Source organism: Cetorhinus maximus, chromosome 10 (assembly GCF_964194155.1).
Source record: "Cetorhinus maximus chromosome 10, sCetMax3.hap1.1, whole genome shotgun sequence".
NCBI classification, from domain to species: domain Eukaryota; kingdom Metazoa; phylum Chordata; class Chondrichthyes; order Lamniformes; family Cetorhinidae; genus Cetorhinus; species Cetorhinus maximus.
This window is the reverse complement of record NC_135888.1, coordinates 32,201,550-32,215,520: the sequence shown is the minus strand read 5'-3', so window position 1 is coordinate 32,215,520 and position 13,971 is coordinate 32,201,550.

Genomic DNA, 13,971 nt, shown 5'->3' with positions numbered 1-13,971 from the left:
AGTCAAGTCTAGAATTATGATTGTTTGAATAGCCTTCTTCTGAAAGAGAAATGATAAACTGAGACACCAATCATAGAATAGAAGTAGTAAGGTCACAACCTAAGCATTAATTTTCAATCCTTTGTCATTAAGAGAAGATCTTCATAGGTGTTCTACACGATTGTCACTGTTTAATTTGTTTTACAGCGCATAATATATGTGACTAAATTCCATTGCTGTTAGCCCCTTAGAGCCAACATTCACTGCAGGGTTGTGTGGCCCAAATGGTGTTGTAAATTTGATGTAGTACAGCACACGCTGTGGATACAGGGTTAGGTAAGCTGTATTGTGAAACTCCCCTGTTACATATTTAGCTGATATAATTCAAGGGTGATAGAAGATTTCGAGAGATGATATATTAATTTATTAATGTGCTGCAATGTGCCACAAATATTTCATTGTTCGCAGAAGCACCCAGATGGTTATTTATTTCACAAGAGACAGAGACCTTGGCTGTTTGATTTCCTGTTTTAAGAGGGAAAAAGTCACGTAAAACCTTGCACTCACAGCAGCTCCAACATCCTCTCAATATTTGCAACTCTCAGTTGGCTTTGTTGAGGTCTGAACTCCAAATGTATTCAGCACAGCTGACCCTTTGAGCCCAGTGAATCAATCTGTTGAGGTGAGCGGTAGCTTCTTGAGTTGTAACATAATTTGGAAAGAGTTATTTAGAACAGCTGTCAGCATGCATAATGACCAGTTTTTAAAAAGGATAGGATAAAATTTGAGTACCCAAGATATCTCCTCCTAGTGCAATTCAGACTCTTGAACATCCCCAAATTTAATCCCTCCACCATTGGTGGCTGCAACTTCAGCTGCCAAGGCACTAACTCTGGAACACCCCTCTCGCTTTCCTCCTTTAAGATGCTCCCTAAGAGATACGTCTCTGACTAAACTTTTGGTCATCTGCCCTGATATCTCCTCACATGGCTCGTTATCATATTTTCTTTCATAATGCTCCTGCAAAGCGCCTTGGGATGTTTTATTACATTAAACAAATGTACATTGACATCACTCTTACATGTTTGGTCCATTCAGTGAAACTTTAATTGTTAAATGCAGCTATTTATGAATCAAACATATAAATTGGATCACTTTTGTCTTGTTAAAACCTGTAGGATGTAAGGGAATGAGGGGCTGCCCCATTTCCTCACTTGATAAATGCATTGTCTAGTGTGAAACTGAATTATACAGGCAAAGAATGCAGCAACTTTAATCACCAGACTGTATTGGGCTGGCTGATCTCATCCGGAGCAACAGTTGGAGAACTGCAATAGGCTTCAGGGCAATTGAGCTTGGGAGTGGAAAGCCTGTCAAAGTTCCTGCCTCTGATCACTACGTAGAAACTCAAGCTTAAAAGTGCACATGAGGACATTGGGTAGAATCAGCGTTAGTTCTAATTAACCCCCATGGCAGAAACACTTGCCAAGATACACCATGTTGGCTCAAATATGAGATATGTGGTGAAATCTTGTGCTCTCTCTGGTGGTGAGCTGGGAGGCAGGAGGAGCATTTACTTAGACGGATTGGTGATGCACCTGGACCCTGCTGCCTTATTTCTGCCTCTACCAGAAGTAAGTTTTGGGCAGGATGGCCCATGCTCGACTTTCCCACTCCGCCACCATTTGAGGCCCTTAAGTGGCCGATTAATGACCACTTAAGAGCCTCATCCTGCCATCGCTGGGATTAACACAGCTGCAAGCGGGCCTGTTGCCATGTGACGTGCATGACGGCGTGGGCCGCTTGTCACCTGTGGGTGTTGGGGGGAGTCGCTCGATCAAAGGCAATCAGTGCTTGATCAAGGGACTTGACATCAAGAAGGAGATCGCACTGAGAGCCTCTGTCTTGCTTCTGACCCCCCTTCCCCCCTCTACCTGTGAAGCCCCTAACACCAGCATCCTCGGGCCCCACCCCCCACCCCACCCCGCTGCCCTACATTACTTCCATGTAGCCTGGGTCCTCTGCAATCCTGGGACTTCAGGAGGTATCCTTCTGGCAAAGCCAAGGCCTCCTCATTGGCACTACTGAGCACAAAAGCTGATGCCTTCTAACTGGCTGGCGGCTCTCGCTAGATGGGGCTTCTGACCCTGGGGTCCTGATTTAAGGGGGGTTCCACTGCTGGCCTCACTACCAACTGATTAGCACAGTAGCAGTAATATGTACCATCTACAAGATGCACTGCAGGAATTCACCAAGGCTCCTTAGACAGCACCTTCCAAACCCACGACCACTACCACCTAGAAGGACAAGGGCAGCAGATAAATGGGAACACCACCATCTGGAAGTTCCCCTCCAAGTCGCTCACCATCCTGGCTTGGAAATATATTGCCATTCCTTCACTGTCGCTGGGTCAAAATCCTTGAACCCCCTTCCTAACTGAACTGTGGGTGTACCTACACCACATGGACTGCAGCGGTTCAAGAAGGCAGGCTAGTCCAGTTCAGCTTCTGGTCAATGGTGATCCCCAGGATGTTGATAGTGGGGGATTCAGAGACGGTAATGTCATTGAACATCAAAAGGCGATGGTTAGATTCTCTCTTGTTGGAGTTGGTGCTGTCTAAGGAGCCTTGGTGAATTCCTGCAGTGCATCTTGTAGATGGTACATATTACTGCTACTGTGCGGTGGTGGAGTGAGTAAATGTTTGTGGATGTGCTGCCAATCAAGCAGGCTGCTTTGTCCTGGATGGTGTCGAGCTTCTTGAGTGTTGTGGGAGCTGCACTTATCTAGGCAAGTGGGGAGTATTCCATCACACTCCTGACTTGTGCCTTGCAGATGGTGGACAAGCTTTGAGGGGTTAGGAGGTGAGTTACTCGTCGCACGATTCCTATCCTCTGACCTGCTCTTGTAGCCACAGTATTTATATGGCTAGTCCAGTTCAGTTTCTGGTCAATGGTAACCCCCAGGATGTTGATAGTGGGGGATTCAGAGATGATAATGTCGTTGAACATCAAAAGGCAATGGTTAGATTCTCTCTTGTTGGAGTTGGTCATTGCCTGGCACTTGTGTGGCGCGAATGTTACTTGCCACTTGTCGGTCCAAACCTGGATATTGTCGAGGTCTTGCTACATTTGGACATGGACTTCTTCAGTATCTGAGGAGTCGCAAATGGTGCTGAACATTGTGCAATCATCAGAGAACATCCCCACTTCTGACCTTATGATGGAAGGAAGGTCATTGATGAAGCAGCTGAAGATGGTTGGGCTGAGGACACTACCCTGAGGAACTCCTGCAGTGATGTCCTGGAGCTGAGATCACTAACCTCCAACAACCACTACCATCTTCCTTTGTGTTAGATATGACTCCAACCAGTGGAGAGCTTTCCTTCTGATTCCCATTGACGTGAGTTTTGCTAGGGCTCCTTGATGCCATACTGTGTTAAATGAGGTGTTGATGTCAAGGGCAGTCACTCTCACCTCACCTCGTGAGTTTGGCTCTTTTGCCCATGTTTGAACCAAGACTGTAATGAGGTCAGGAGCTGAGTGGCCCTGGCGGGTCCCAAACTGAGCGTCAGTGAGCAGATTATTGATAAGCAAGTGCTGCTTGATAGCATTGTTGATGATTCCTTCCGTTACTTTACTGATGATTGAGAATAGACTGATGAGGCGGTAATTAGCCAGGTTGGATTTGTCCTGCTTTTTGTGAACAGGCCATACCTGGGCAATTTTCCACATTGCCAGGTAGATGCCAGTTTTGTAGCTATACTGGAACAGTTTGGCTAGGGGCTCCACAAGTCTTCAGTACTATTGCTGGAATATTGTCAGGGCCCATAGCCTTTGCACTATCCAGTGCCTTCAGCCATTACTTGATATCACGTGGAGTGAATTGAATTGGCTGAAGACTGGCATCTGTGATACTGGGGACCTCCGGAGGAGGCTGAGCTGGATCATCCACTTGAGCCTTATCTTTTGCACTGATGTGCTGGGTTCCCCCATCATTGAAGTTGGGGATATTTGTGGAGCGTTCTCCTCCAGTGAGTTGTTTAATTGTCCACCACCATTCATGACTGGATGTGGCAGGACTGCAGAGCTTAGATCTGATCCGTTGGGTGTGGGATCGCTTAGTCCTGTCTATCACTTGCTGCTTATGCTGTTTGGCATGCAAGTAATTCTGTGTTTATAGCTTCACCAGGTTGACACCTCATTTTTCGATATGCCTGATGCTGCTCCTGGCATGCCCTCCTGCACTCTTCATTGAACCAGGGTTGATCCCCTGGTTTGATGGTAATGGTAGACTGGGGGATATGCTGGGCCATGGGGTTACAGATTGTGTTCGAGTACAACTCTGCTGCTGCTGCTGATGGTCCACAGCACCTCATGGATGCCCAGTCTTGATCTGCTAGATCTGTTCGCAATCTATCCCATTTAGCACGTTGGCAGTGCCACACAACACGATGGTGAGTATCCTCAATGTGAAGGCGGGACTTCATCTCCACAAGAACTGTGCGGTGGTCACTCCTACCGATACTGTCATGAATGGATGCATCTGCAGCAGGCATGTTTCTGAGAATGAGGTCAAGTATGTTTTTCTCTCTTGTTGGTTCCCTCACCACCTGCCGCAGACCCAGTCTGGCAGCTATTTCCTTAGGTCCCAGCCAGCTTGGTCAGTAGTGGTGCCACCGAGCTACGCTTGTTAGTGGACATTGAAGTCCCCCACCCAGAGTACACTCTGCTCCTCACCATCCTCCAAGTGGTGTTCAACATGGAGGAGCACTGATTCATCAGCTGAGGGAGGGTAGTATGTGGTAATCAGCAGTAGGTTTCCTCGCCCATGTTTGACCTGATGCCATGAGACTTCATGGGGCCCAATGCTGAGGACTCCATCCCAACTGTATACCACTGTGCCGCCACCTCTACTGGGTCTGTCCTGCCAATGGGACAGGGCACAACCAGGGATGGTGATGGTGGTGATAATGACATAAACCACTTGGGGCCAGAATGGGAGGAGTGCTTAGGGAAGAAACGTTTCAGTTTACATTGTTGAGCTTACAAAGACTGCCCGTGTGCCAGTCCAGGGATGGGGAGGTCATGTCAGTCCAGTCTCAGTCGTGCCCAGCATGTTGTGTGCAGGACATTGTTATAACATCATGTACCTTGATCCATGGCATTTCTGGCATCATACTGGGCTGCAGATGGCACACTCTGTCAGGGGAGGCATCTGCAGCCTGCACCTGGGGTAAAGGCATTATGGGGGTATCCGAGGGCGTGTGGGGTATATGCTTAATTGCACAGGTGGCCTCAAGATGGGGAGGGGTGAGGTCCACACAGGGCATAGGCACATCCACCTCAAACTGTTCAGGGGCCAACAGACGGTTATCCACGATGGGATCAAGGAACACAGCGGGAGGATTGAGATGTATTGGAGGGAGAGAAACCTGAACATTAAGCTCCTCCGGGACTATGGGCGGGGTTTCCACACTCACACAGGGAGGGTCCAAGCTGGTCTGGCAGTGAGAGCTCAGCAGCGCCATCTTCCAACCTACAGCGATGGTGCAGAACAAAATTAATATAAGGAGAAACTTTGCTGGTGAGGGCCCTAAGGGCGGATTGGAGGGGAGCTGCATGCGCTGGGGGGCTGTTTAAAGGGGCACAGAACTGAACTGTGCATTCAAAAATGAGGAGAGAGGCACAGCTGAGACATGTTAGGAGCCTTTCAATGACAATGGAGGGAATCAGGAAAGTGAAACAGGGATGAGCATTTATGCAAGACTAATCCCACAAAGTGACACTCATTGATTTTCTTGTCCTAACACCTTGTTTGTGGTCTGGAAATTATCCAGAACAATAACAAACTACAGAGCATTTAGACGCTTGGACAAGCTTCAGATGCATGTTAGATTTGTGACGCTGGACAGTTCGCTGAAGAGAAGCCTCAGGCCCTCCTCAATAATCTCATATCCTGACAAAACGTTTTCCTTCACGATTACTCCAAAGCGTGTGGTATTAGGGTGCAGTGAATGAGAATCCAAGCAATCCCATAGCAGTCGGTCATGTAAAGTGGGGCAGGAAGGGTGGGGGGTGTTAGGGGAGAGCACCTTGAAACAAACCCCGCACTGGCCATCATTTCACAGGAGAGTAATTTCCAACATGGGAATAAAGTCCTTGAACCCACATTCACTGACGAGTCATCGACAAAAAGAGGCCCTTTGGAGAATAATGCTGACTCCTGCCTGTTTCTCATTGATGCTGCAGAGAGGAGACCACCAGGAAAATGGAGCCTGGATTTATTGCTGCCTGCTCAATCACTTACAGGCAGGAGAGGAGGAGAAGGTTGCAATGGAGGCACCTGCATTGTCAGAGGGAGGAGCAAAGCCCTCAAGACCAAGGGTCAACAGGGCCTCCTCCGGACACAGAGGATGAGGATCCCAGAAACATTGTGCGTAGGTGGCTCGCAAGAGTGTACAGGACTCATATGTCTTATCTGCAGATGAGCAAAAGACACTGTCACCAATGCCTCCGCATGCCCAGAGATCTGGTAACTCAAATCTGCCACATTCTCCAGGAATTGGTGCCACGGGGACAGTGAGGGCATCCATTGCCACTGGCTGTGAAAGTAAAAACCGCACTGAACTTCTACGTGAGTGGCTCCTTCCAGGGCTCCACTGGGGGCCTCTGTGGCATCTCTCAAGCGTCCACTCACAACTGCATTCATGAGGTCACAGATGCCCTTTCAGCCAAGGCCCACAATTACATCAACTTCGACAGAGATTAAACAAGCCAGGACACCAGAGCACTGGGCTTTGCCGAGATGTTCGGATTCCCAGAGGTGCAGGGTGCCATCGACTGCGCTCCTGTGGCTATAACAGCTCCCTGGCAACAGGCACTACAATACATAAACAGGAAAGGCCAATCGCTCAGTGTACAGCTGGTCTGTGGCCATAAGAAACTCGTCATGCAGGTTTGTGCTAAATCCCCAAGAAGAATCCACGACTCATACATCTTGAGTAGATCATAGATCCCAGACATCTTCAAGGGGTGACACAGGATCCAGGGTTGGTTCCTCAATGACATGGGGTACTTGCAAAGAATGTGGCTGCTGATGCCCATGCACCGGTCTCAGTCTCCTGCAGAGAGAAAGCACAATGAAGCTCATGGCGCTAGCTGAATATTATTGGAGCACACAATAAGCATCCTAAAGATGAAATTCCGATGCCTGGACAGATCTGGCGGTGCCCTCCAATACACTCCCCAGAGGTGCCCACGTATCATCGTTGCTTTCTGAGTGCTGCACAGCCTGGTGTTGCAAAGGGGGAGGACCTGCCAGATGCCGACATAGAGGAGCTGCACGTCTCCTCCAATGAGGAGGACCTCGAAGAGGATGAGGGCGTTGTGTTCAAGGAAACTGAGGCTTCAGGGGAAGCGGCTATAGCATGGGCCAGACGAGGCAGGCATGTATGTGAGACCCTCATTGCCACCAGATTCTATGAGGAGGATGACAAGTTGCAGTGAGTACCCTCTCGGATAAGTGCCCTCCATCATGGGCCAACATGAACACCAGCGTTGCTATCCATCTCACTTCACCCAGGCACTTCACTCTGACAGTGAAAAGTTACACATCAGGCTCACATTGTACTGATCCTTTGAAGGATGATGAAGCCTCGGGAGCATGAGGTGAAGTGAGGTGCTAACTGGAGGAGGGAGATCCAGCATCAGATGTCAGCAGGTGCTGCCCCTTCAAGCGTCTCTCCAGCATCCCAGTCGCATTGGTAACCTACAAGACCGAGGAGCTGTTCCACTATCCTCAGTTGGCCTGTAGCTGGCTGCCTTCAATCTGATAAAGCTTCTCAAGGAGATCCATGTCCAGCAACAGGACAACACATTCTATTTAATGTTGATGACGAAAGTGATAGGTGACACTTGGGCCAAGGCAACCGAGAATGTTCCGCAGGTGTGCATTTCATCAGAGATGATGCAATCCTCTGTGGCACCTTCTTCTCCATCACATTAACATCAGACACGCTCAGTTAGGGATGCTGGCCTGCTTTTATCTGCACCTTACTATGCATGTGGACCACCTGAGGATGATGATGCCTGTGAAACATTAAAATGCTTCACCTTTAAGACACACATTGTGCCCTCATGGCCAGTCTGGACCCTATAAACTCCAAAATGCTCAGACACCATGAGGCCCTCATGGTGTTGAGTTGTTGCTAATAAAGAGCCCACTTCAGCTTCAGTACATCCTCTCTCCTGTCCCATTGCTCCCCTCAACATTGTCTAAAGCTATGACGTGTGCTTCCAGAGCATGTTCAAAGACTCCATTGACTGCCAAAAATCACCATTTGCCATTCGCATCACTTGTCTGGGCGAGTGTTTAGGTGGTGGGATGCACAGCGCTGCATCCCAACATTGTGACGAGAGCTTTGCGGCCGCAATACAAACAATTACAGGTTGAGAAACGCTCAAGACTGTAGGTTCAAGCACCAGGGCAATAATGTGGCTGAGAGAGGCAGAACTTTGGCACCTTGAGGTGGCAAGATGCCCCCACTTATTGGTGAGTTTAGCAGATGTATACCCGGAAAGTCGGAAATGCGGTTGGCAGACAGGAGCGCACACGAACTAAGAGTATGGGCTCATAGCATGCAAACCCTGCTGGATGACAGACAGCATATGGAATTGCACGATATAAAACCCTTCTCCATGCATAAACACAACTCTCCTTGTACACTATGCCTTCACCTTTCAAGAATGCAGGTGAGATAGGAGAAAACCACTGCCTCAATCTTACACAGCCAAGGATAAACATGCAAAGCATGTGAACGAGGTTCCTTCTACAAGGAAACTTAACATTAAGGTTGAAGCATCACTGATGTGAGTATTGATCTGGAGAAGGGCCATACACTCTGGTGATATGGAAGCACACCACATAGACAAGAGGACCATGATAGCGACATCTGCGATAAGTGGGGGGACGGACCATTGTATTACACCCGGATTAACAGCGACACAGATCATCATAAAAAGGAGGCACACAGAAGAGATGTGAAATGGGTGCGATTCCATTTACATTGGTGAACATTATATACATGTTGTGAACATCTATTAGGAGCACCTGTTGTGCTCCGAATTATTTTTGACTTTCTTACCCCAACTGCTACGTCTTGGTGCTTCCCTGACATCCACAGTGTGGGTGGAGGCAGCCTGCTGGCTGCTACGCCCTGTTGTCTGCGATGACTTTGGCGGGCACCCTCTGGAGGGGTGAGATCTGGAGTGCCCCGGCCTGCTTTGGGTGTCCTGCTGTGGGGCAGGTGCACCCTTCTCGGCCTCTGGAGCTGGAGGTAATGGGGTCACAGGAAGATGGGATTGACATCGGCCGGGCACTCCTGGAGTCACCTAGGTGGATGGCCCCGGGGTGTCCAGCAGCTGGTCCTCCTCCCTATGGGTGACTCAGGGTCCATGGCTGACTCCTTGAGGAGAAGGGGCATCTGGAGTGAGATCTAGGCTGTCGCCGCTTCCCATACTGAGTAGTGAGGTTGGCGGACCTCCTCAGGCCATCATGGGGGTAGAGGACATCACGGCCGACCTCCACCGTGTCCAGCAAGCATTCCAGGGAGGCCTCACTGAATTTGGGTGCACTGTCCTTTTCCATTTTGGGGCCATCCCTCTCGCCTGTGGCAGTCCCGGGCTGCAGACCTAGACAAAGCCCTGCATGAGTGCCGCTTAAATATGGCACCTGGAGTGAGGAAGCAGCAAACTCATAGCATGGCGGGCGAATCAGAGCCCGCCCGACCGCAATCCCGTGCGTTTCCCGTCCATGCATAATTCAAGCGACAGAAAGCGGATGATCCAGTGCAAAAACCCACCATCGCGGCCAGCAGGTAGAATGCCCGTTTTCCATGCCCGCTGCTGCACTTAGTGCAATGAGAGGAAAATCCCGCCCATCGCTTCTGCTAATATGTCATTACTGGGCACGCTGCCACCAATTAATCCCTGTCATTGAACGGGAGAATTTAAATTTCCTTTAAATTGAACACCCCATGTAAAGAGCCGCAGCGTCCAATATGTGGGACATCGACTATGCAGAGAAGCACATAAGATAAACCATAAAGTAATGATTTGGTAATGCTAAATTTGATTAATAAAAGCTGGAAACAAGCCTGTGGAACTGTTTGGAGCCTGAACAGCGCAGAACAACCCCACTTATGCCTTATAATTTAGGCTTATATTTTTGAAATTGTTTAAAGATTGATTACTTTCTGAAAAGCAGAATCTGATTAGCATGTTATGTTTAGTCTTGGAATTTGTGAAATAAATAGTGAATTCATTGGGAAAAAATGGCATGTGCCTCAGTGTTTATAACAACAGATAAACAACATAAAATTGCTAGGTTACCGTCATGGTACATTGATTGGCAACATGAAAAAAATTGTTAAATAACAAATTGGTTATGTGAAAAATGGTTAAAGCTATTAGAGATTACTGGCATGTTTTAACAAGCTAGATTCTTGGAAAATATGAAACAGGATTTTTAAAAATGATTCTTGTAATAAATGCTCATTTTCCATTTATCTTTCCCCACGAGATAATTATTACCAAACATCACTTCAAAAAATATTTCCGTCCACGGAGACTTATTAACAGAAAGAGGTGATATGCTGTGATGTGTTTTTTGACCACTGTGTGGTGCTGTTGGATTAGATGGGTTAAATGATCCATGCTGCTTAGACGAACAAATAAATATGTGATGAGTGAGGGTTTGGGAAAAAAAATCCTTTGGTTCATCCAGCTGGTGTGACACAATTGCTACACAATGGTCAATAAAAATCATGTTAAAATTATGTCAGTATTTACTTACATCAGCTTCCTCAGGAATATTGCTAAATCAAGATGTTGTCATTACACACAGTGAGGCTCCAAATGACAACTCCTGGCCAAGAAAATACAAGTATGAATTTTTCTATTTTTTCACGGGATGTGTGCATTGCTGGCAAAGCCAGCATTTGTTGCTCATCTCTAACTGCCTCTGAACTAAGTGGTTTGCCAGGACATTTAGGGGGCTGTTTAAGAGTACAAAGCAGCACACCTTCCATCAGTTTGCTGATAATTGAGAGTGGACTGATAGGGCAGTAATTGGCTGAGTTGGATTTGTCTGGAGTCATATGTAGGCCAGACCAGGGAAGGATGGCAGATTTCCACCCCCAAAGGACCTCAGTGAACCAGATGTGTTTTTACAACAATCAATTGTTTCATAGTTATCATTACTGAGGCCAACTTTATATTCCAGACTTATTAATAGAATTTAAATTCAACTAGTTGCTGTTATGAGATTTGAACTTATCTCTCCAGGGCACCAGCCTGGGCCTCTGGCGTATTAGTCCATTGACATTACGACTAAGCTGCCATCTCCTCTTAAACGGTGGGGCAGAAATTCCACCAGCCTAGTGATCCCAGTGCTGACATTGGCAGAAATCCTGGAGTCATTTCACGTGGGACACAGGCACAAGTTTGGCTAGCAATTGGTTAAATCTCAGGCAGGAGGCCTGGGATTTAGTTAGGGTGGGGTGGGGTGGTAGAGTGGAGAAATGTGGAGGAGTCACTTGTTTTGGCACAATCATCGTACTTAAGCTGGGCTCAGCGTAGAAGCAGCGCTGCGAGCTAAAGACATTTTTCCTACAAGATCCAGTTAAGAAGAAAGCCTCAAGCCTCCTGCAGAGTCACACACATATGCTAAACATATTGAGAGTGTGTAGCAGTTGGTGTGCCTATGTGGTAATGAAGACCACATGGAACAGGTAGTGAGCGGCAATTCCTAAACCCCCAGGGCTCACCTCAGTGGAGGTCCTCAAAAATCACAGATTCCAGTCTTCAGCCAATTCAATTCACTCCACACAGTATCAAGAAATGGCTGAGTGCACAGGAATACAGCAAAGATTATGGGCCCTGACAGCATCCTGGCTGTAATACTGAAAACTTTAATCAAGGACTAGCCGTGCCCCTAGCTAAGCTCTACCAGCACAGCTACAACACTAGCATCTACCCAAAAACGTGGAAAACTGCCCAGTTATGTCATGTCCACAAGAATAAAACAGGACAAATCCAACCCAGGCAATTACTGCCTCATCAGTCTACTGTCAATTATCAGCAAAGTGATGGAAGGTGTCATTGAGTGCTGCTTCATAGTACTGTTGCTCAGCAATAACCTGCTCACTGATACCCAGGTTAGGTTCCACTAGGCTCAAAGGCCTTACTAAAGCTTTGATCCAAACATGGACAAAAGAGCTGAATTCCAGAAGTGAGGAAAGAGTGACATCAAGGCTGTATTTGACCGAGTGTGGCATCAAGGAGCCCCAGTAAGAATGAAGTCAATGGGAATAAGGGCAAAAACTCTCCATTGGGTGGAGCTATTCTTTGCGCTAAAGAGGATGGTTCTGGTGTTGGAAGCCTATCATCTCAGCGCCAGGAAATCACCGCAGGAGTTCCTCAGGGTAATGACCCAGGCCCATCCGTCTTTAGCTGCTTTATCAATGACCAATGTCCAAAATAAGGTCAGAAGTAGGAAGGTTCGCTGATGATTGCACAATGTTCAGTTCCATTTGTGAATCCTCAGATACTGAAGCTGTCCATGCCTGCCTCCAATGAGAACTGGACAACATTCAGACTCAGGCTGATAAGTGGCAAGTAACATTTATGTCACACAAGTGCCAGGTAATGACCATCTCAAACATAAAAAGCCCACAACTTCTGCTTGACATTCAACAGCATTGGTATCGTCAAATACTACTATAATTGACCAGCCATATAACTATTGTGGCTACAAGAGCAGGTCAGAGGCAGGGTATTCTTCAGTGAGTGATCTCCCTCCTGACCCTCCAAAGTCTGGCCACCATCTACAAGGCACAAATTAGGTGTGTGATGGAATACTCTCCACTGGCCTGGATGAGTCCAGCTCCAACAACACTTAAGAAGCTTGACACGATCCAGGACAAAGCAGCCACATGACCAGCACCCCATCCGCCACCTTAAGCGTTCACTCCCTCCACCTCGAGTGCACAGTGGTTGCAGTGTGTACCATATACAAAATGTGCTGCAGCAACTCGCCAAATCTCCTTTGACAGCACCTTCCAAATCCGTGACCTCTACCACCCAGAAGGACAAGGGTAGCAGATGCATGGGAAGAGCACCACCTGCAAGTTCCACTTCAGGTCACTCACCAACCTGACTTGGAACTATATCGCCACTGTCTCTGGGTCAAAATCCCTTCCTGACTGCATTATGGGTGCACCTTCACCACACAGACTTCAGCAGTTCAAAATGGTGGCTCACCACCACCTTGTCAAGGATAAATAGGGATGGGCAATAAATACCAGCCTTACCAGCAATGCCACATCCCATTAATGAATAAACAAAAAGTTTAGTGGTCTCACAAGGTAAGGGCAAAATCAGCAAAAATGCCATTTATTTATATTTTAAACTTTTCACACTACTGGTCAATATTAAGTCTAAATTGCAGTCATAAGCTTATTGATATAAGTATCTGAATTAAGAAAGCAGCATAGACATCTTCACATGGAGAATTACATTTCATCACTAGAGAAGGCTGAAATGTGTATATGCCTTTTGGGAAAAAGCGGGCCTAGAAACTAGAGTAGGGAACGAATCTCTGCTCGTATAGGCCCAAGGCCCCTAGTTATTGGACTTTATTCAAATTGGACTTGTGAGCTGCGGACAACTGATGGGCATCAGCAGACAGTTTGCTGCTGAACTGGCATCAAACTTTGTACTGCTCCATTGTTAGCAGAGCTGCTCAGGTAGATCCAGATATGGGAGACTACTACAATGGAGTCAGGAGAAATACAGTTCCACATCCAGTCTTGGATGAGTCATGATCCCCTCGAGTTAAACAGTGAAAAGATCAAAGCCATGGCCTTTGACCCCGCCCCCCCCCCCCCCCCCCCCACCCCGCCACCCACAAACTCTACCACTTTGGCACAAATT